Here is a 22447-nt window from a genome sequence, read left to right as displayed (position 1 = left end):
TAAGGATTGGGGGGGGGGGTTGGTCTCTGAATCTCCAGTGTGACAGGCTCTGAACACCAAGCCTGGCTGCAGCTACTCCCTGCTCAAGCCAAGCACCACTGCTTGATACACCTGAGGCAAGGGATAAAACCCACCTTCCTCCAAACTATGTGGAGAAAGGGGTAAAATGGAGAAGGATTTCAATATATAAAATAATACACTGTGAGTTATATGTGCTGAGGTGAATGATTGTCAGAGTGGGTGCTAAATGTATAATCTTCAGATGATAAATGCCAAACAGACATGTGGGATTTTTGTGGTAGTTAAAACCAAAATAATTAAAATTTATGTTTAAAAGTTCACAAGCTTTGTTTCAAAATAAAACATTTAAAACCCTTTTTGAAACCTTTCATCCAATCCTTTCACTCATTCACATACGCACTTTCCTTTGTCTTACACAGTCACTCTTGAACTTTCTTTATTATCTGTATTGATTAATGTACATCAACTATGTGCACACCACACTCCAAAGATGCCACTCTCTACACTGAACTTCAAATTTCCCAGAACTTAAGTACTCTAAACACAGAGAGCACTAAAGACTCTAAGAGTACCTAAAAAGTCTCCCACAATCCCCTCAGTCCTTCCCTTATATATCACTCCTTCCCGCTCCCAAGACATTCTAAGGGCCTTCCTAGACGAGGCCTTAGCGCGCCTTCTGTCCCGGCTTCCCTGCTGTGCGTCCAGATGACGCACAGGGGAATCCGGAGACAGGCCGCGCTGAGGCCTCCTCCAACGCGCCATAAGCGAATTTATGCGTCTAGGGACTTCCGCAGCTTTTCGCGGCTCCTCGCTTACTCGCGAGGAGCCACGAAAAGCCGCGGACCTGGCACAGCGCTCATAGGAGCGCTGTGCCCATCGGCGGGGGGGGCGAAGGCTGGGAGGGTGGGTGGCAGGGTGGCACGGGGGGAGGGCAGGTGCGATCACGCCGTGCGCCGCCTGAGCCCGGGCAATGCCTGGCATGGGGCGGCATTGCCGCCCCATGCCAGGCATTGCCCGGGCTTGGGCGGCGCGCGGCGCGATCGCGCCCACCCTCCCCCATGCCACCCACCCTGCCACCACCCTCCCAGCCTTTGCCCCCCCCCCCCGTAAAAATAATTTTAAAAAAAACCCTTACCTTTTCCGCTGTCTTCGGGCCGCACCCGGCCCCTTTAAAATAAAATAAAAAATGGCGGACGACGCAGGGCTTCTGTCCTCCCTGCATCTCCGCCGTCTGTAAGCCTGGGGGAGGCACGCTAACGGTAGCACGCCTCAGCCCCGCCTCCCTGCCGGCGTAAGCCAGCAGGTCTAGCAAGGCCCTAACTCCGCCCACTCAGGCCAACATTCTAAACTCACCACAGACTTACAAACTGCAGACATACATTTGGGAACTGACTTATGGGGTGTAACACCACAGGGGTCAGTCTCTGAATCTCCAGTGTGGCATTTCATGTGGGGTATCTTGTTGTTGTTTTCTATTTGCTAGCATTGTGCATCTTACTGTGTACCGTGAACAGAGCAATTTCTCTGAACTGCATTTGAAAAAGGCTTCCTCTGATCTCAGGAGCATCTTTGTAGTACGTTTCTTTTCCGCAGTTTTATGATCCCCCACCCCCACCACCACCCACCCCTGGCGAATTGGAGGTTAGACAAAAGTTGGAAGGAAATGCTGTTATTTTGAGGACTATCCCCAAAGATCTTGCTCTTTTCCTTTTCATGCCACAGTAGCCATTCTTTGATCCCTTAAGTTAACATGCAAATAAAAATATGAATGCCCAGCTGTGCTAAAAACAGGCAAAACTGATATTTTGGGGAGGAAAGTGCTTAGAACCGACAAAGCCCTTGCAGATGGCGTTAGATGAAATGCCACCTTCCTTTGATGCTCAATGCCGTTTACTGACCAGCTATGCGCTAGACATCCAAATTAAACGAGTCAGTATCACTGCCAAACATTTATCCTTTTGTTTGTTTTTAATACCACCCAGTGTTCTTTCTATTCCTTTCTCCCTCTAATTGCTCCCATTTTGTGTAAATTAGGGTGACCATATTTTGGAAACAAAAAAGGAGGACAACATGGCCGCCCCATGGGGGTGTGCCCACCAACATGTCCAGCCCCCAAAGGGGTGTGCCCACCCAAACATGGCCTTGGTCACAGGTCTGATTTCACAGCACACAATTAAGACAAACCTGTTCTACATAACATCTTAATGTTAAAATCACTGGAATAAAGTATAAGTGAGACATTCAATGTATCTGAAATTAACTTCACTCATTCCTACTTCTGTAGCTTTTGCTGTACGTTGAAGCTTTTGCTATACTGTGTGCTCAGCTACACCAAGCAGGGTATTCCACTATGAAAGCGGTATATAAAAGGCAGGAGCCACACGATTACTTTATAGAGGTATTCAACTGCACTGCAGGAGCTACACTACTGCTTTATAGTGGTACTGAAGTACACTGACAACTGTTGGAGCCCATGACACATCTGCACCAAGCAGGATATAACACTATGAAAGTGGTATATGGTATGTGTCATGGGCCCCAACAGTTGTCAGTACACTTCAATACTGCTATAAAGCAGTAGTGTGGCTCCTGGCTTTTCTATACCGCTTTCAAAGTGGAATATCCTGCTTTGTGTAGATGAGCCCTATGTGTGATACAGTCTTCCCTTCCCTCAAATATATTTTCTGACTGCAAATCCTTCACTGGATGACCATAGTCTAACCTTTCCTAACATTTAACACTGTTTCCCCATCACCTTACTGCATACTGCTACCACTGAACAAATGAAGCCATTGACAAGTATACAACAACCAAACAACCAAGCATTCAGAAAGAGTATAAACTACTATTAGCCTGCAAACGTTAGCCATGGAACAAAATGGATTAAAGCTTGTCTTAGCTTGTTTCAACTTCAACCAGACATAACAGTCAAAAACAACCGAGAAAAACACACCTACATTGAAATTGCAATACCTAATGAAAATTATGATGCAGAAAAGAAAAATATACACCACTGGATATAGAAGTTAAAGAACTATGGCAACTGGAAAAACTTACAATTATTTGTTAGTCACATCAGTCACCAGCATGACATCGTGGTTGTTTTTACAGAAAACCTTCAGAAATTAGGCCTACCAAAATACATGCACGCCAACATCCAGAAAGCAGTCATACTTAAAACATGTTCAATAGTCAGGACATTTCTGAATCAGTAAAAGACAACATGACTTGGCAAAGCCCAGCATGTTCATCTAGAAAAACCACCACAAGCAAGAAAAAAGAGATAAATGATGATGATGATGATGATGATGATGATGATGATAGCAACCCTGTTAATTTTAAAAAAGTTTCTTTAAGAAGGATGAACAATTGTCAGCCACTGTTACAAAATATACGTCATGCCAATTATAGTAAACAAATTGGAAGGGAAGGTCTATGGGTCTAAAATGCATTATTTAATAGGAACATCACCTCCAAATCATCCCCCCAACTCACAGAAAACTACAGCCACCCCCACTACAAACATGCACATGCATTCATTCAGTCAAACAACCAGGCATCCCATTCAGACATCAATACACTCACACTGCCAGGACACGTGTGCGTGTGTGCGCGCATACACACACACACTCAGCATCACTCACTCCAAAAACACGCATGCACACATGCCTGCACACGTGCATTCACTCAAAGACCCCATGCACCCCATGCACACACACATTCTCTCTCACACACAAACACATACACAAACCTCAGTCTTACCTCCTACTCTATCTTCTCCTCCTCCTGCTTGCTTCTTTTTGCTTCTTCTTGCTGCTGCTGCTTCTTGCTGCTTCTGCTTCTTCTGCTTCTGCGCTGGGGGGTGGGGTGCTGGAGGCTGCGTTGCTGGAAATTTCTGCACACAGCCCCCAACCACTCACCTCGCTCTCACCGCCCACCCCTCACGGCGGCCATCTTTAATCTCGCCTGAACTCACGCCAGATCTCGGCTGTTGGCTGGGTCTCGCAGAGTTCCCAGCCAGCTGCCGAGATCTCGCATGAATTCGGGAGAGATTCAAGATGGCCGCCATGAGGGGTGGGCGGTGAGAGCGAGGTGAGGGGAAATTTAGGCCCGGTAAGTTGGGGTTGGGGTTGCTGCAGGCCCAATAACCACAACCCCAGTATTTTGGGCCCTAACTCTGGTTCCTCCGGACTCCCAGCTCTCCCAGGAGGTTTCTAGAATTTTCTGGAGGGTATGGGCAGCCTAGCCCCATCTAGACATGCCCTTTGGAAATGTTTTGAAAAAACTCTATATGAAATGTGTCCTGGGCCCCAACAGTTGTCACTACTGTGCCTTTGCTGGCCTCTTCAGCCGCATTCACTGGGAAAAAGTATCTTCCAAACCAGCATATACAGAGCTTCAGTGGCATTCCAGGGTGACCATATGACCAGATTTTGATGGCAAATCCGGGAGGGGGAGGGGAAATCCGGGGGGGGGGGTTCAAAGAGCAGCTCTAATGGGAATTAATAAAAATGCTTATAACTCTGTCATTTTTTAAGATAAAGAAATTAAACTTGCCACAATGTTAGCTCTTAGGAAGGGCTTTAGTCATACCAAATTTGAAACAGATCTGTTCATCCATTGATTTTTTTAGGAATTTTTTTAAAATTGAAGTTTTAAAATTATTATTTTTAAATCATCATTTTTAAAGATAAAGAGATGAAACTTTGCACCATGAAAGGATTTAGGTAGAGCTTTAGCCACACCAAATTTGAAACAGGTCTGTTCATCCTTTGATTTTTTACGAATTTTTTAAAAATTGAGGTTTTAAAATTATTATTTTTAAATTCGACATTTTTAAAGATAAAGTGATGAAACTTTGTACCATGATAGGATTTAGGGAGAGCTTTAGCCACACCAAATTTGAAACAGATCCGTTCATCCATTGATTTTTTTAGGGATTTTTTTAAAAATGAGGTTTTAAAATTATTATTTTTAAAACTGTCATTTTTAAAGATAAAGAGCTGAAAGTTGGCACCATGATAGCTTTTAGGTAGAGCTTTAGCCATACCAAATTTGAAACAGATCTGGGGCCAGTAGCAAATCCTGATAACAACAACCGCAGCTTGCAATGAGTGAAGATACAGTCAGAAAAGATATTTGAGGGAAGGGGAGAATGTAACACACAGAGTATAGCAAAAGCTTCAAAGTACAGCAAAACCTACAAAAATAGGAGTGAGTGAAGTTAATTTCAGATACATTGAATCTCTCACTTGTTCTTTATTTCAGTGATTTTAACATTAAGATGTTATGTAGAACAGATTTGTCTTAAATGTGTGCTGTAAAATCAGACATGTGACCAAGGCTATGTTCGGGTGGGCACACCCCCTTGGTACTGGACACGCCCCCTTGGGGGCGACCATGTTGTCCTCCTTTTTGGTTTCCAAAATATGGTCACCCTAAGCTAGGCTGGCTCCCTCCTTGATGGGCTTTCAGAAGCAGGCTAAAACTTTTTTGTTCCAGCAGGCCTTTGGAGAATAATCTGGCCCTCCATCTATGTTAATGTCTTATAATTTTGTTGTGTATTTTAAACGTTTATGGTCCCCCCCCAATGTATGTTTTAAACTTTGTAAGGCCGCCTTGAGGCCCAGCATTGGGCAAAAGGCGGGATAGAAATAAATAATAATAATAATAATAATAATAATAATAATAATAATAATAATAATAATGTTTCTGGCATTTTGGCAGTTTTCACCACCATCGTGAGTATTCAAAAATATAACACACAGCCCCAGCTGAGTGGTCAAAACCCGGGTCCTACTACCCCTCATTCTGAATAATATGCAGATGTGCTTTTAAATCCAGACGTACCTTTGGCCAGAATAGATCTCAATACTCCTTGGTTTAACTTTTAGGACTGTTTGAAATTATACTTTAAGCAATGTGTAAACACAGAACCGCCTACTGTCAAATTTTCCTCTAGCCTTAATACTAGATCAATCTGGTATATTACAGTTATTAGAAGTTTCGCTTGAGGAAGAAAATTGGGCTGTACATTGTAATTTTTTTTCCCACTACGGTGAATTTACAATCAGTTTGGAAGAAATTTTTATAGACATTTTTATGAGTCTTATTTTATTTTAGCCTGCAACTCCCTTGCACATGAGCTCGAAATAAAACACCTACAAAGAAATACTGAATGGTATTGTCATGTCTAACCCTACTGCCCCTGGTTTGGGAGAAGGTGTTTCAGGTAATCAATCAGAATCCAATTCGGAACTAGAGGAGGAGGTGCCAGACACCAGCCAGCCTGTACCAGCCTGTACCAGTGCGGGAGGAAGCTCTCATGGGCGATTCACCAGCTGGGAGTCAGCCCTCTCTAGAGCTTATCTCCTCAAGGCCAAATCCTACACACTCAGTGGGAAGTGAGCATTCTTCCAGAGGAGAGCACCCCAACAAGCTAGCTGATGCTAGCGTCCACCGGAAGCTAAAATGCATGGAGCGGAAGGAAGATGTGAGAAAGTCAGTCCGACTAGGATTGCGCCAGAACCTGCCTCCACACCAGGCTCTCTGAAGTTATGGGTGTTTGGGAAGGGGCTTCCTGTTCTCCTTGGTCGAACAATTGTCTCGCTAAGCTTGCATAGTTTTGCCTAGGGGGACGTTTTCAAGAGATTAGACTCTCTTCAGGTAGAAGAGATGTTTGCTGCTTAATAAAAGCTTTGTGGATTACCTAGCAGGCCTTGTCATTTGTCTCCCATCGAAAGCTGGAGCTTTCTGAGAAACACGACAGATATGTGCTTCTTTGATGATAACTTCTCCCAAAAAAACACCAAAAAAATCCCAGACATTCAATGGTAAAATATTTTGAGGCCTCACTTGCGTTTGTTGTACCAGGTTTCAAAATGGCTGTTAAACGGGCAACAATGATGTTCTATAATTATGGCACTCAGAATGATTTGAAATAAATTGACACTCCAATTACAGATGCGCAAAAAAAGTGCCATTATATCCCAAGCTGTCGATTAATTTCTAAGAGTGGTAGAAGCAACCAACCACAGTCTCCCAGATACCTTCACCCTTCCACAACCTCCGTGAAATTGAGTAGCCATTTAGTTAAAGAGTTGAAGGGCATTTTTGACAAATAAAATAATGAGAACACCCAAGCTGGAGTCCTTGCTGTTTTCCTTTTGTGCTGCAGGAATAAAGAAAGAAGTTGTTATTTTATATTCTAATCTGGAGAATGATTGGATTTTTACAAATGGGTCTTAGTTATTTATTTAGAATACTTCTACGTTGTGTAACATTTTTTAAAAAAATCCCTAAGTGGTTCACATTTGGTTTTTTCGGTTTCTGTTTTAAATCTGGTATTGTATTTTAAACCTTTGTACTGCAGCTAGGTTCTATTTGGTTATTATTTTGATTTTTATACTTTTATATTTTTATATTGTATTTTATCGTCTTATATTTGATGGTTTAAATTGCTGATCTAGACACTTAGGGCATAGCTAGACCTAAGGTTTATCCCTGGATCATCCAGGGGTCAAACTTGTTCATCTAGGTGACACACAGGGGATCCAGTGCTCAGGCAGGGGCGAACCCTGGATGACCCCAGGATAAACCTTAGGTCTAGCTGTGGCCCAACATATCTTACTAGGCTAGATCCCAGTCCTAAGGTTCCTGGTAAAACCTCTTGAATCATTGACAATCACATTTCCCCAAAGAGAAACACTGAGTACTAGGAAAATGTGATCTCCCTGCCATCAATGGTAATTTCTTTAGATGTTCCTGTCTATGAAAGGCTTTGCATTAATGTGTGCCTGGCAGTTGAGGATTTGACCACTCCCTTCTGCCATGGCTTTTCCCTAATTGCCCCAAGAGTTATTAAAGGCCACTTTAAAAAATACCCATCAATATTCTGTCTTGCACAAGACTTACTGGGTTAGATCTTGAGTTAGCCATACATAGAACAGACTCATTGAAATCAGATTTAAGCCCCATTGATTTCAGTGGGTGTATTCTAAGTATGGCTAAATCAGGATACAATTTATAATCTATTAAAAAGGAGAAGCAATGTTATAGCAATAGAATGCCTACATCCCCACTCGAATTCAGAGGAGAAATTGTGCAAGAGAATCTAGTATGCTGTATGAGAACTTATTTGTATTGATGATTACCTTATTGTTACTGCAATTTTATAATTACTCTGGGTTTTTTGTTTGATTATGTTTGCTAAAAAATTTTTTTTATTGCACTTTGATTGATCCATGACCCAAAATCCTGCTGGATACCTTTGCAACTAAATTGGAATGGACTGTGTTCTGCAAATTTAAGAATGTGTGAAACCTTCCCATTCATGTCTCCAGAAATCTCCACTTTTCCAAAGACTAGCATCACATGTTCCAGATAATGTTCATGGATTTCTGATTTTCAATTCAGTTCATTTTCCCCCATTCAGTGTAGTAACCAACTGTTTCACATTGCTCATTGGTTTCATAATTAAAGCACAGACCAATAGTGCTGCAAATATCAGTTTTCCATATAAAGTACAGACTTAATTAACTACTGCATCTGTTCCAGGCTATTTCTCACCAGTGCTTCTTTTAAGAGACAGATCTGGCCTGTAGGTTTGAACCACGCCAGGCTATTGTTCATCAGTTCCTCATTTAAAGGAACTGAGAGCCAGTGTGGTGTAGTGGCTAAAGTGTTGGCCTGGGAGTCAGGAGATCTGGAGGGGATCTACACTAGGATATGAAACGTTGTTTTCACAGGCATTGAACGTTTTATTCTTGACCGATTTAAAACGTAGCTGGTTTTAAAACGTTTACTTGCGTTTTCTCTTTCCATGGGAATGCGTTCCTTTTGGCCACACTAAGAAAATACTTCTGGTGGGTTTTTTTGCATGTGAGGTGCCGCCTCCTCCTATGTCCCGCATCTGTCCTGCTCTTCCCGCTCCATGGCTGCCTCGACAGGGTGCAGTGGGCTTTCTTTTTCTCTCCTCCCCCCCCCATTCCCTGCTCCTTTTACTGTTTGGGTTCTAAGGGTGTCGATGGCTGAGGCAGGCAAAGGGAGCGCGAGTCGCTCGCCTTCAACCGAAGCCACGAGCTCCTGAGTTCTCTCTGTGTGTGTGTGTGTGTGTGTGTGAGGGAGAGAGAGAGAGAGAATGATAGTGAGGGAGGGAGAGAGAAAGAGAGAGAGATGGAGGGAAGGAAGGAAGGAGGAGAGCGAGGTCAGGGGGAGGAGAGGGAGGGAGAAAGGAGAAGTGGCTCAGCGAGCAACTCCCTGCAACACGGCACAGACACTGACTCGTAAACGGGGAGAACAGCCTTCCCCAACGTGGTGCCTTCATGATCTTTTGGACCACAAATCCCAGCATTCCTCACCATTGGCTCTGCTAGGTAGGGCCGATGGGAGTTGAAGTCCAAGGCTTCACAGAAAAAAATGGCTCCAACTTTGGGCGCGAAAATTAAATAAACACCCCTCCCCCAGGAATGCAATTGGCTAATTAAGAAGGAAAGGAAAGCTAATTAATATGGCGAAATCGGCCACATCATAACAAATACAATGAGCTATTTCAGAAAAGTTCGAAATTAAAACTGATGAAAAGACCTCAATAAAACGTCAAAACCTGAACAACATGTGGCATAATACTACGAAAGGCACACTTAAAACCAGTAAGACACATTCTAACTAGACTAGTGTAGATTTCTTCCTGGTTTCTAGTCCCCACTCGGCCATGGAAACCTACTGGATGACTTCGGGCCAGTCACAGACTCTCAGCCCAACCTACCTCAAAGGGTTGTTGTTGTGAGGATAAAATGGAGAGGAGGATTATGTACACCGCCTTGGGTTCCTTGGAGTAAAAAAGGTGGTATATAAATGTCATAATAAATAGATTTAAAGGGAAGACCCAGGTAGCTATTACAAACAATGCTGGTTGAGCTATCACTCTTCATTCCACCTATTTCATGCACTGAGAGATCCAGGGAGCTATTGCACATCTTTCCAGGATATTTCTGATCAGACTCTCATTTTAAAAACAGAGGTCATTAATTATTTTGCATTGTCCTGGAACATTTTGCAACAGTTTCCCCTTTCAAAGCTTAAGTATAACCACCAGCTACTACACTTGGTTTCTTAATATTTTATGCTTCCCAGCCGCCTTGAAGATCTAGTGATATTTTTATAAACCTGATGCTTGCTTGTTTAGGCGATTTTTCCACCAAGCTGGCAGTGTGATTTTCCAATTTAGAGACTGAAAATACTTCTTTAAATTATTTTAAAACTGCATCCAATTAGCAGATACTAATGCCCACACAAAGCTGATTGGTGGGGGGATTTAGAACAAATAAAAGGAAGTACTTCTTCACAGAGCGCATCGTCAAATTGTAGTGATGGCCACCAATTTGGATGGCTTTAAAAGGGAGTTAGACAAATTCCTGGAGGAGAAGGCTATCCATGGCTACAAAGCCTGATGGCTTTATGCTAACTCCAGTATGGGCAGAAGGGTGCTGTTGTATCTGTATCCTGCTTTTCAATTCCTGGCTGAAAACTGGTTGGCCACTGTGTGAACACAGTTCTGGACTAGATGGACCCTTAGTCTGATCCAGCATGGCTCTTCTTATGTTCCTATGTTCATACCTGGACAACTATCTGTGCGGTATGCTTTAGGGTGGATTCCTGCATTGAGCAGGGGGTTGGACTCGATGGCCGTATAGGCCCCTTCCAATTCTACTGTTCTATGATTCTATGATACGTTTCTAAAAATAAGGAAGAAGGGATGCCGTGGCATCCTGTGGGCCAGGAAGGAAACTTTTCACGGAAACCAGATTGACAGGTAATTGGCCAGGGTGGTTTGGGTTTTTTGCATACCCTGGGGTATTATCTTCATGATAGATATAGATATAGATATAGATATAGATATAGATATAGATATGCCTTACGGAGGCCATTGCTAGACCACAGGTTAGCACGGTGCTCATCCCATGGTCGTCCCTGTGCGTCCAGATGACGCACAGGGGATCCCGGCCTCAGCCACCCTGGCTGTTGAATTATGGCTTTAGAAGCTGTTTAGTTATTGCACAGACCAGGCCACAGCTAGACCTAAGGTTTATCCTGGGATCATCCAGGGTTCGCCCCTGCCTGAGCACTGGATCCCCTGTGTGGAACCTAGGTGAACAGGTTTGACCCCTGGACGATCCAGGGATAAACCTTAAGTCTAGCTACGGCCTGGGTTTCTGGCACATAACTTTTTGTGTTAAGTCTCTGTCTGGGCCCTACAGAGACTAGCAGAGATTGCAGTGCTTCTCAGCCAAGTCAGCAAAGACGTGAATTAAGACAGAGATTTATGTAGGTTAAAATAAACCTTTTTACTGGCAAATAAATATATAATTTAGTTATGGCAGTACAGATACAAATACTTACAAACTGTCAGTCAATACAGCTCACATGAGGGACATGGAAGTTAAACAGGAACTTGAAAATACATTTACTTTTAAAGACAACCTGTACAATGATGCAACTCCTTGCAACCCTTAATTGAAGACAATCAGTTAGACAATTATTCAATTATGACACTCAATGTCCAGGTGTAGAGTTGACCTTTAAGTTTCTGCTGAGTCTTCTGTTCCTCCAGATCCTCAGCAATTAACAAATCAATGGAAAACATAACCAGGATCCAACACTGGCACCACGCTAACCAGAACCGCTTGTAGTGTGGTTCTTCCCACGGTCCCAGCCTCAGGTCAGGCTGAGGCTGGGACTGCGGGCATGTGGACTGGTCTGCTGCTTTTCCCGGCCACTGCACTTACACAAGTAGCCGGGAAAAGCAGCAGACAGGCTGCATCGCTCCATAGGAGCGCTGTGCCCATCAGGCTGGGGGGGGGGGGGAATCACGGGGGGGAAATGGGGACCAGGGGGGAAAGAGGGGACCTGGTGGGAGAGATAGGGGGAAGAGCGGAGCCAGGGTGGGGAGATCACGGAGGGGGGGCGGAGGGGGCATCAGACATGGTGGATGGGGGGGAGGAGAATGGGGACAGGTTGACAAGATCAGGGACAGGGGTGGGGGAAGGAGAACGGGGACAGGGCGACGAGATTGGGGATTTTTTAAAAAATAATTTAAAAAAAATAAAAACAGCACTTATTTTTATTTAAAAATAAAAAAATGGCGGCCGCAATGGCTCTCCTCCAGAGCTCGTCGCGGCTCACGTGAGCATAAGGGCGAGATCTCGCGTTAGTCATAACACGAGTTCTCCCCAACTCTCCCCCGGATTTTCGACTGGGTCTAGCAAGGCCCAGAGTTCATTACATATCACTGTCACATCTTTAGCAAGTATGGGACAAAGGAGGGTTGGATTGAGGCCAGTACTTAATGGCATCAAAATCTCATAATTGGGAGCACCCAAAGTCAAGTGGGGACTATCCTGCAGAGTTTTGAAAAGTGGTGGGGAATAGGAACCATGCTGAAACTAATCCTCATCAGAATAGGAGGCTCAGAAACCTTAAAATAGGAAGTTTGAGCTCATCATCCTGGGGGTCAAATGCAGCTTGGATAGCTAGGTCAATTCCTTAGACGAGATTAGAATAATAGGTCTTCCAAACACACAAACCCCAACCTGTTGTATTATGCCTGTAATTACATACAACTTGTGGCCAAATTTAACCCTGCAACCTTCTTCTCACTGGCCTTCCTTCTTCTCACATCAGTCCGTTGGTTTCTGTTCACCACTCTGCTGCTAAGATCATCTTCTTGGCTCGCCGCTCTGACCATGTTACTCCACTTCTGAAATCTCTTCATTGGCTTCCAATTCACTTCAGAATCCAATATAAACTTCTCCTGTTGACCTACAAAGCTTTTCACTGTCTAGCTCCTTCCTATCTCTCCTCTCTCATCTCACACTATTGCCCCGCTCGTGCTCTTCGCTCCTCTGATGCCATGTTTCTCACCTGCCCAAGGGTCTCTCCTTCCCTTGCTCGGCTTCGTCCATTTTCTTCTGCTCCCCCTTACGCCTGGAACACTCTTCCAGAACATTTGAGAACTACAAGTTCAATCGCAGCTTTTAAAGCTCAGCTAAAAACCTTTCTTTTTCCTAAAGCTTTTAAAACTTGATTTTGCTCTGACTTTATACTGTTAGTTTTACCCTACCCTGTGCCTGTTTGGTGCATTCTCTTCCCCTCCTTATTGTTTACTATGATTTTATTAGAAAGTAAGCCTATGCGGCAGGGTCTTGCTATTTACTGTTTTACTCTGTACAGCACCATGTACACTGATGGTGCTATATAAATAAATAAATTAATAATAATAATAATAATAATAATAATAATAATAATAGTAATAATAATAATAATAACCCGACTAGTGTCTGCCTCCTCCTCCTTGAACGCAAACACTATCAGCATGAGTATTTGCAAGGATCTTGACTGCAACCTTGGTTGCTCAAACTACTTGACTGGGGGGCATGTCTACGCCTCCCAGCGATCCGGGAGGGCGGGCAGAGGATCTCATGGTGTGCTTATCACAAGATCCTCCCCCAGCATTCACACACAGTGTGCGATGTCCAGGGAGGAAGAAGGACATTGTGGCCGCCATTTAAAAAGAAGAAGAAGACAGGACCTGGAACGCACCGGTGCTCCAGCACAAAAGTTTTTTTAAAAAAAAGCCGTGCCCCCACTCCGGTCCTCACCCCTGATGGGCACAGAGCACTTGAAAAGCTTCGCGCCCTGTGCCTGGTTCCCAGCGCTTCGCATTTACTCGCGAGGAGCAAGGACGAAACCGGGACAGCCGCCCACACCTCCTGCAGCCTCAGGATGATCCCGAGACCATGGGGAAACCCGAGAAAAAAGGATATGGCAATATCCCGGGGAAATGGAGGGATCATCCCTCCCTGCTCATGTGGACGCACAGACCCGGGACAATCCCCGGGATATCGCCTGATGTAGATGTGCCCTGGGTGGGGAAATCAAACAAGCCACTTAAAAATTTCTCCAGCCCGTTAAATAAAATTTGAAGTGCAAAAACAACAGCCACCAGAACTTTGCAGTGAATGATTTGGTACATGCATCACGGTTACCCAGGAGAAAGACGCACTGCATCTCCTAGATTACATTCATTTGATTTAGTGAGAGTGGTTACTCCCAGGAGACAAAAGAGTGATGGATTAGAGAGCGTAGTGTGAATATTATATCCCACCAAACAGAAAGCAGGGACGGTGAAAGTACAGAAAAGCAATTCTATGATCTATAATGGACTGACTCTTTTTTATCCACAACCAGATCTGAATTTTCCCCACTGATGGTGCTCCATATTGATTCATCCCACTAATCATGCTTGCCTCCTGGTACGTTTAGGAGGGGGTGCAGCAGTTCCAGAAGAAATAACTGTGAGAAAGGGTTGACTCTCCACTGCTACTCTGTACATTGCTGACTTCCCTGGAATAGAGGAAAATATAACAGCAGCTGTGCAGAAGGTGTACTGGTGGCATTCAAGATGCCTTGGATGTTCCAATCTGTGCCTTTAATCTCAGATGTGCAGAGACTGGTTAGTGAGGAGGAGGAGACATTCTGAGCTCCATCAGACAAGTGTTTTATTGCACACTCGTTGCTGGGCTCTCACAGATTTTCACAGGTCGCTCTCACAATGACGTCTGCCTCCTGGGCGCCTTCTGCCCCTTCTAGCCTTCTTTGCGCCACAAAAAAAACACCCCAGTAAGACTTACTTTTAAAGATGGAAGCTGCCGCTGTGCCCATTGGGCCGGGGGGGGGAATCATGGGGGGGAGATAGGGGCTGGGGGAAAGGCCGGACCTGGCAGGAGAGAGGGGGGGAGAAGAATGGGCACAGGCATGGGCATTGGGTATGGGGGGTGGGGGAAGAAGAATGGGCACGGGCATGGCGGATGGGGGATGGGGAAAGAAGGATGGGCACGGGCATGGCGGACAGGGCGGGGAAAGAAGGACGGGCACTGGCATGGCGGACGGGGTATGGGGAAAGAAGGATGGGGGACAGGGCACGGGCATGGCAGACGGGGGAAAGAAGGACGGGGGACAGGGCATGGCAGACGGGGGAAAGAAGGATGGGGACAAGGCATGGCGGACAGGGGGAGGACGGGCAAGCGAGCGAGCAGGCAGGGGGGCATCAGGCATTGTGGGGGGAATCAGGGGCAGGGGGAGCGGGGACCCTATATTTATTTTTTAAAAAAACCTACCTTCTCCGGCGGTGCGCTCCTGCGCACATGGCCCTTTAAGGTTAAAATAAAATGGTGGATGCGACGGGGCTTCCCCTTGCCCCATCGCATGTTACATCTGGAAAAGGGCGATGGCGCTAGCTAGCTGTAGCACGCCGTCGCCCCGACTCCCAGCCAGATTATCCGGTAGGTCTAGCAAGGCCCTAAGTTTAACATGTAAGGCCTTAGTCAGTAAAAGCTAAGCGTTAGGGAAAGGGAAGGGCTGGGGGGGAGGGGAGGGAAAAGGAGCGAGGAAAGAGATTGAGGGGGGAAAGGCTAGCAATTACCCCAATAAAACCATCAGTCATTCCACCACCCACCCGCAGCAGCAGCTGACCTTGTCCACAATACCCCAACAAATTTAAACATAAGAAAAACCTAACTTAGAGCAGCCCCCTTTGGCTGCCCGAACCTGATCTTCCCCTGACACACGTGTCGTCCAGCAAAGAAGATGGAGACTCTCCAGCACTTGATACTTTATCCTTTTTCGGCCACCTGGCCCCATGATCCACACCAACCAACCAATGCCCTTCCCAGGCTTCTGGAGACCCTTCCCAACAGGAGTGAGACTCACATCTTGACAACAGTCTTTCCCACAGCTAAAACGACTTCTAAGCACCCCTGATAATCCCCAAGTGCTACGGTGGGAGTTGGAAGTGCTAGGCCGAGATGACCTTGGCTCCTTCCCTCCCACCCGAGCCTGGAACAGCAAACTTGAAGCACAATGAAATACACATTTGGGTAGACACAAAAGGCACCATTAAATCAGAACAGAACAGAAACCATTTCAGACCCCTTGTCCTTCACAGATATCAGGCATAGAACATAAGAAGAGGCCTGCTGGATCAGGTAGAGTCAAATTCCCAGCACTCTTGACAATCCAAAACTTGACTAGGCCCTAAATATCTCTGAATCAGACTCTTCTTCTGGGACTTCAGCATGAGGGGAAGACATGAGGGGGTGGCCTTTAAAATCCTCACCAGAGAGGCCCCTGATGGAGTTGCTTTCCTCCTCTGCCATCTTTCATGATGGTTCTGGCTGTCTTGACCTCTCCTGTGAGATGAAGAGCTACCCATCCCCCAAAAACCTCAGTCACCCAGACCAAATTCAGAAATGGAGTAGATAATCATATCTGGGCAGGATAGAAGGTCAGGGCAATTCTGTAGCTGCCTCATACTTCTTACCACAGACAATTGGCTGGATTGTTAGCAGTTCAGAACATAAGAAGAGCTCTGGTGGATTAGACCAAAGGTTCACCTGGGGCGGATCTACACAGCGTACTGAAGGCGCTTGCGTGCGCCTCCAGTGCGCCCCGAAAACGATTGTGTAGATCCTGCCCTGGAAGAGGCGGATTTCCCAGCCGCCGCCTCCTCCACCTCTTCCAGGGCAGGATCTACACAATCGTTTTCGGGGCGCACTGGAGGCGCACGCAAGTGCCTTCAGTACGCTGTGTAGATCCACCCCTGGTTAGGGATGTGTGAATCAGGAGATCCCAAGCACACAAAGGTCCTCCAAATTCCCCCTCGAAGCTCATTCTGACTCGTGTGAGTATCAGACGGTGAGCTTTCCCCCCCCTTTGCATGAAAATACATGTGTATTTCTGTGCACGTTTTTCCAGTTGTACACATCAGCTGTGCACGTCTTTGAAATATGCATGTTTTCTCACATTGATTTTTCAAAAGTATGCATTTTTCACAGTCATTTTTCAGATGCATGGTTCAGGGCCTTTTAACTTTGTTTTTAGTTTTTGATATCATTTGTTTTATGGCTTTTTATTGGCTGAATCTTTTGTCATCTTGGACTGTTAAGAAAAGGTGGGATATAACTTTTCTTAAAAAAAAAAAAAAGTAAATAAACCAGGCAGACAGCACTTTTTTTCCACTTCTCAGGAAGGCCTAGAGGCAGAAAATCTCTTTGAAAAGAGCAAGAAAAAATTAAAAAAAATGAGAAGGACATAATTTTAATAACGATTCCTTGACCCCTGACCTTTCCCCATCAAACTTAGAAGACCAAAACCCTGAAGTGGAGAAGCTTTTAGATTGGATTCTCACTTCTGTCAGCTTAGATCAGTGCAGTTGGAAGAGGTCACTATCAAATTACCAACTTTTTAAGATGTACGGTTCAATCTTAATTAAAGGCTTGATGAAACGCCCTGAGTAAAATGAACTCATTCAAAGAGCAGATAATTTAAGATCATCTACTGAGAACTACTTGTGCAACGCAGGACATAAAAAATTTATTTGATCTTATAATATAAATTTAATTAGATAAGAAGAAGGGAAAAGGTTCTCTCCTTTTTACTATTTTGTACTGATCATGAAAACTATATATGCTTTTTCAATCTAGGCATTATGTTATTCCGATTTGTGGACACTGGGACACTGAAGGCTATTGGTCCATGCATACTAATACCCTGGGCTTTTTTCAGAGCAGGAGGGATTACAATCAGCTGCTTGGACAACTGACTGTCCCTTCTTGTCCTGGCGAGTAAATGAGGTGATAACGAGGCTTTCAAGTTGTTTGTGACAATATATTTGTTTGTTTGTTTCATTTTATTTCATTTCTAGACCGCCAGATAGTCAAAGCTGTCTGGGTGGTTCACAAAATTACAAATCACAAACACAGACAAATATGAAAATTCTGATTAACATTCTGATTAACATTCTGATTAACAAACTAGCTAAAAGTGGGCTAGATGGAACAACTATTAGGTGGATTCACAGTTGGCTACAGAATCGGACTCAAAGAGTACTTGTCAATGGAACCTTCTCAAATTGGGGAGAGGCAACGAGTGGGGTACCGCATCCACATGATGCACAGGGGATCCTAGGATCAGGGAGGGATGATTCCTCCCTTGGCCCGGGATCTCGCCCTACCCTTTAGGCCCAGTTTTCCCACAGTCTCGGGCTCAGTCATGTGGCCGGGTGCCGCGGTTTGTCCTGGCTCCTCATGATTGGCGCGCCCATCAGGGGTGGGGTGGGGGGAGTGGGGAAAGTAATTAGTTTTTAAAAAATTACTTACCTTTTGCACACGAGCATTTGTGCACTACTGCCTCTTTAAGAAAATTTAAAAATGGCGGGCGTGACACCCCTCCATCTGAGGTTGTCATATGCCACGTGTAAAACCATCGCGAAATCTTCACCCCTCTATCATGGCCTAACAGGTAGATCTCAGTCGTGCTATCACCATCACCACCATCATCATCTCTATAGCACTGTGCGTTAATATTTATTATATTTATTATTTATTACATTTATATACTGGCCCATAGCCGAAGCTCTCTGGGTGGTTTACAAAGATTAAAACACAGAACAAACCATAAAAATCATAAAAACTGATTACATACAATACCCATCTTTTCTGAGTCAGTTAAAAACTCAACATATGCTGTTAAATGCCTTGGAGAAGAGAAAAGTGTTCTGTTGTTGTTATATAATGTTTACTTTGTGTGGTCTCTCAGACACAGTAATGTATCTGAGTAAGCTTCATATCCCCAAATACCCTTTTAAGAAATTACTTGTTTAACAGTCCAATTTGTCTCTATCGTTGGAGCCCATCTCACACCTAAGCCTTTTATACTAGGTACTAGAAGATTTTAAAGCTGGGGTTCCCAAAACTTTTGGACCTGTGGGCACATTTGGGAATTTCAGAAACTGCTCTGGGCACCATTCAGTGGATCGCCATTTTGACATCTACCTGTTGTGCCTCTGGGTCCTATGCTGTGTCTTTGGGCATGTCTACACCTGGGGAGGGGAGGGGAGGGGAGGGGAGGGGAGGGGAGGGGAGGGGAGGGGAGGATCTTGTGATATGCTGATTGCAAGATCCTCCCCCTCAATCCACATGCTGCACATGACGTCCAGGGAGGAAGGAGGACATCGTGCCCGCCATTTTAATTTTTTTTTATTAAAGACTAGCTGTACCCGGCCACGAGTTTCTGTGGCTCACTCTGGTTAAATGGAAAAGAAAGAAAAGAGAAAGCGCACGTTTCTAATATGTTTAATTTCACAATGTTTGTGGGTATACAAAAATTTTTGTTGTTCCATTGTCTGTGCAGATATAGAGATTGTCTGGTTTGCCGACTCTAGAACACGCAACATATAATTGTCCATGTGATAACCAATCCGTGTCTAGATCTAAACTGCACAATTCTAAAGATTGGCCCTGAGCTTTGTTGATGGTGATTGCAAACGCCAAACGAATTGGGAATTGCAATCTCTTAAATTGAAATGGCATATCCGTTGGAATCATAGGAATGCGAGGAATGAGGACATCTTCACCTTTGAAAGGTCCTGTCAAGATTGTTGCTTCTACGACGTTGCTTAGTAATTTTTTTACTGCAAGCCGCGTGCCGTTGCAAAGCTTTGGCTGGTTGATATTTCGCAACATGATAATTGGCATGCCGATTTTCAATTGCAGTACGTGCGGTGGCATCCCTGGCAGATCGAGTGAATTCAAAAATTCTGTTGGATAATTAACCGCTTCATCTGCTTCCACAACAGTGTCGACGGACTTGTATGTGACTGCCTCGCTTTGAATGTTAGACTGAATTTATTTATTTATTTATTTATTTATTACATTTTTATACCGAAGCTATTGGACGTCTACGAACTTGTTAAGTTCATAGACGTCTTTGTTCTACTTTGTTCTACTCAGCCAATCGTGATTCTTATAATTGGTTTGCATATTGGCAAATACTTTTTGAACCAATTCTTCTTTTGACGTCACTAAATTGCAGAAGTTATTTATTTATTTATTTATTTATTACATTTCTATACCGCCCAATAGCTGGAGCTCTCTGGGCGGTTCACAAAAATTATGAGGCAATGAAATTCGTCCTGATGTCAGATCAACCGGCACCTTTCCGTTCCCAATTTCCAGCAATTGACGTGAGAATATCTCAGCTGATCGATCGTTTTGCAGCTGGACATGCATATTTGTAGTTAATTTTAACATCTTTACGTGTCCCCACAAAGTAGAGTATTTCAGGGAAGCATTTATTTCGTCCACTGGTGTCGATCGAGGAATTACAGGTAATGTTTGCCTGAAATCTCCTGCAAGCAATATTAATGTCTTCCGAAATGGTCTGATGTTTCCACGCAAATCTTACAATGATCGATCAAGAGCCTCGAGCAATTTTTTGTGCGCCATTGTGCATTCATCCCAAACAATAAGTTTGCATTTTTGCAATACTTTTCCAATGCCGGATGCTTTGGAAATATTGCACGTGGGAGTTTCAATTAATTGCATGTTCAAGGGCAATTTCAAAGTGGAATGAGCAGTTCTTCCACCTGGTAGCAATGTCGCAGCTATTCCGGACTACGCAAGAGCTAAGGCTATGTCATTTTCGGATCGAATTGCTGTCAGAATCAATGTAATTAGGAACGTTTTACCAGTTCCTCCTGGCGCATCCAAGAAGAAGATTTCTCCAACCCAGTTATTGACAGTTTGCATTATTTGATCGTAAATGGCATTTTGCTCAAGCGTTAGCTTAGGAATATTTGATTGCACATACGACAAAAGATCACCCGTGTTGTAATTTTGTTCATGATGCAATTCTACATGGGACGAAGCACGCGTCATTTTGACATAACGTGAAGAAAGCAGTTAATGTTGTAGCCAGTGGATTCAGGGCTATTTGTTGCACATTTGCAGCTGTGAAATAAACGTGTTGTCCATTTTCTAGATGTACTGCTAAGTGAACAACAGCTGGACTTCGTTCATGTATGGGAAATGAAAGAATTCGCCATACAGCTTCATTGCTGCTTATGTATCTTCCAGCATGTGTTCTTTTTACATCCAACAGATGGCGCTGTTTTTCAAAAAAAACCATGTTTTTACCTGTCACAGGTGTGACATCTATATAATATAGGTATATAAAAACACGCATGTATTCGAATGCAACGTTGTGTCAAAATTTCAAAGCAATTGGTGAAGAACTTTCGGAGATTTAAGTTTTTGAACAAACGAACATTTACATTTTTATTTATATAGATGAGCTCACAAGTGCTCCAATGATAAGGTTAGTTGTTTTTTTAAAAAAATGATCCCACTCCCCCACCCCACCCTCGATGGGCAGTTCCTGGCTCCTCGCGCTTACTCACAAAGAGCCAGGATGAAACCAGGATGGCCGCCCACACCTCCCATAGTCTCGGGACAATCCCGAGACCACAGGAAAAATCACGCTAAAAGCCATCCCTGTTATCCCAGGGAAATGGAGGGATCATCCCACCCTTCCCCCGGGATCCCCTGTGCATCATGTAGACGCACGGGGATGATCCCAGGGTGATCGCTGGGATAAGGCATGGTCTAGACATGCCGTAATTCAGCAAACCCATTTGCTTTGTATCTATTGGACACCTCAGCATCTTTTTCATACGGCATCAAATTCATTTAATTGCTGGCTGTGCAATTAAACTAATAGTGTTTTTAAATTTTGTCCTGGAACAGTCTTTAATATTCACAGATGTCGACTTTTAAATTATTTACCTGCTTCATGAAAATGAACAAATGGTCAAAGTAAATGGTTCCTCCGTGCATTTTTGACAGCTAAAAGACTGTTACTGCAACGTTGAAAGGATAAGCACTTAAAGCCTATTATGCAATGGATTGAGGACTTTACAACACCTTCAATATTTGAATGGGTGGCATATAGGTGCCACCTTCAAACGGATATTGGTATATTTGATCAGTCCTGGGCCCAGTGCTTTTCAACATCTTTATTAATGATTTGGATGAGGAGGTGCAGGGAACACTTATCAAATTTGCAGATGACACAAAATTGGGTGGAATAGCTAATACCCTGGAAGACAAAAAAACAAACTTCAAAGTGATCTTGATAGGCTGAAGTGCTGGGCTGAAAACAACAGAATGAAATTTAATAGGGATAAATGCCAAGTAACTAACAGGATTTCAAAGGAATGATGCCTGGCCTAGATGTCTTTCACCAGCCGACACCCATTTCCTGCTTCCTCCCTGTAGATGCTCACTTCCTGTTTCCTCCCCAGCTTTCTCCTGGCTGCCATCTCCCATAATAAAAGGATCTCCATCCAGGGCCGGTGCTAGCATAGAGGCCACTCAGGCGGCTGCCTAGAGCGCCAAGGTAAGGAGGGCACCGAAAGCTGCACCAGAAGCCACTCTCCCACAACGGTTCTGAGAGGGCGGCTTCCGGGCGCACCGTTCCTAAGCCACCCAACCGCTCCAGTGTCCTGGCTTCGCTTCAGCTGGGCGCCCAC

Source organism: Elgaria multicarinata, chromosome 5 (genome assembly GCF_023053635.1).
Source record: "Elgaria multicarinata webbii isolate HBS135686 ecotype San Diego chromosome 5, rElgMul1.1.pri, whole genome shotgun sequence".
NCBI lineage: Eukaryota > Metazoa > Chordata > Lepidosauria > Squamata > Anguidae > Elgaria > Elgaria multicarinata.
Note: the sequence above shows the minus strand (reverse complement) of the source record.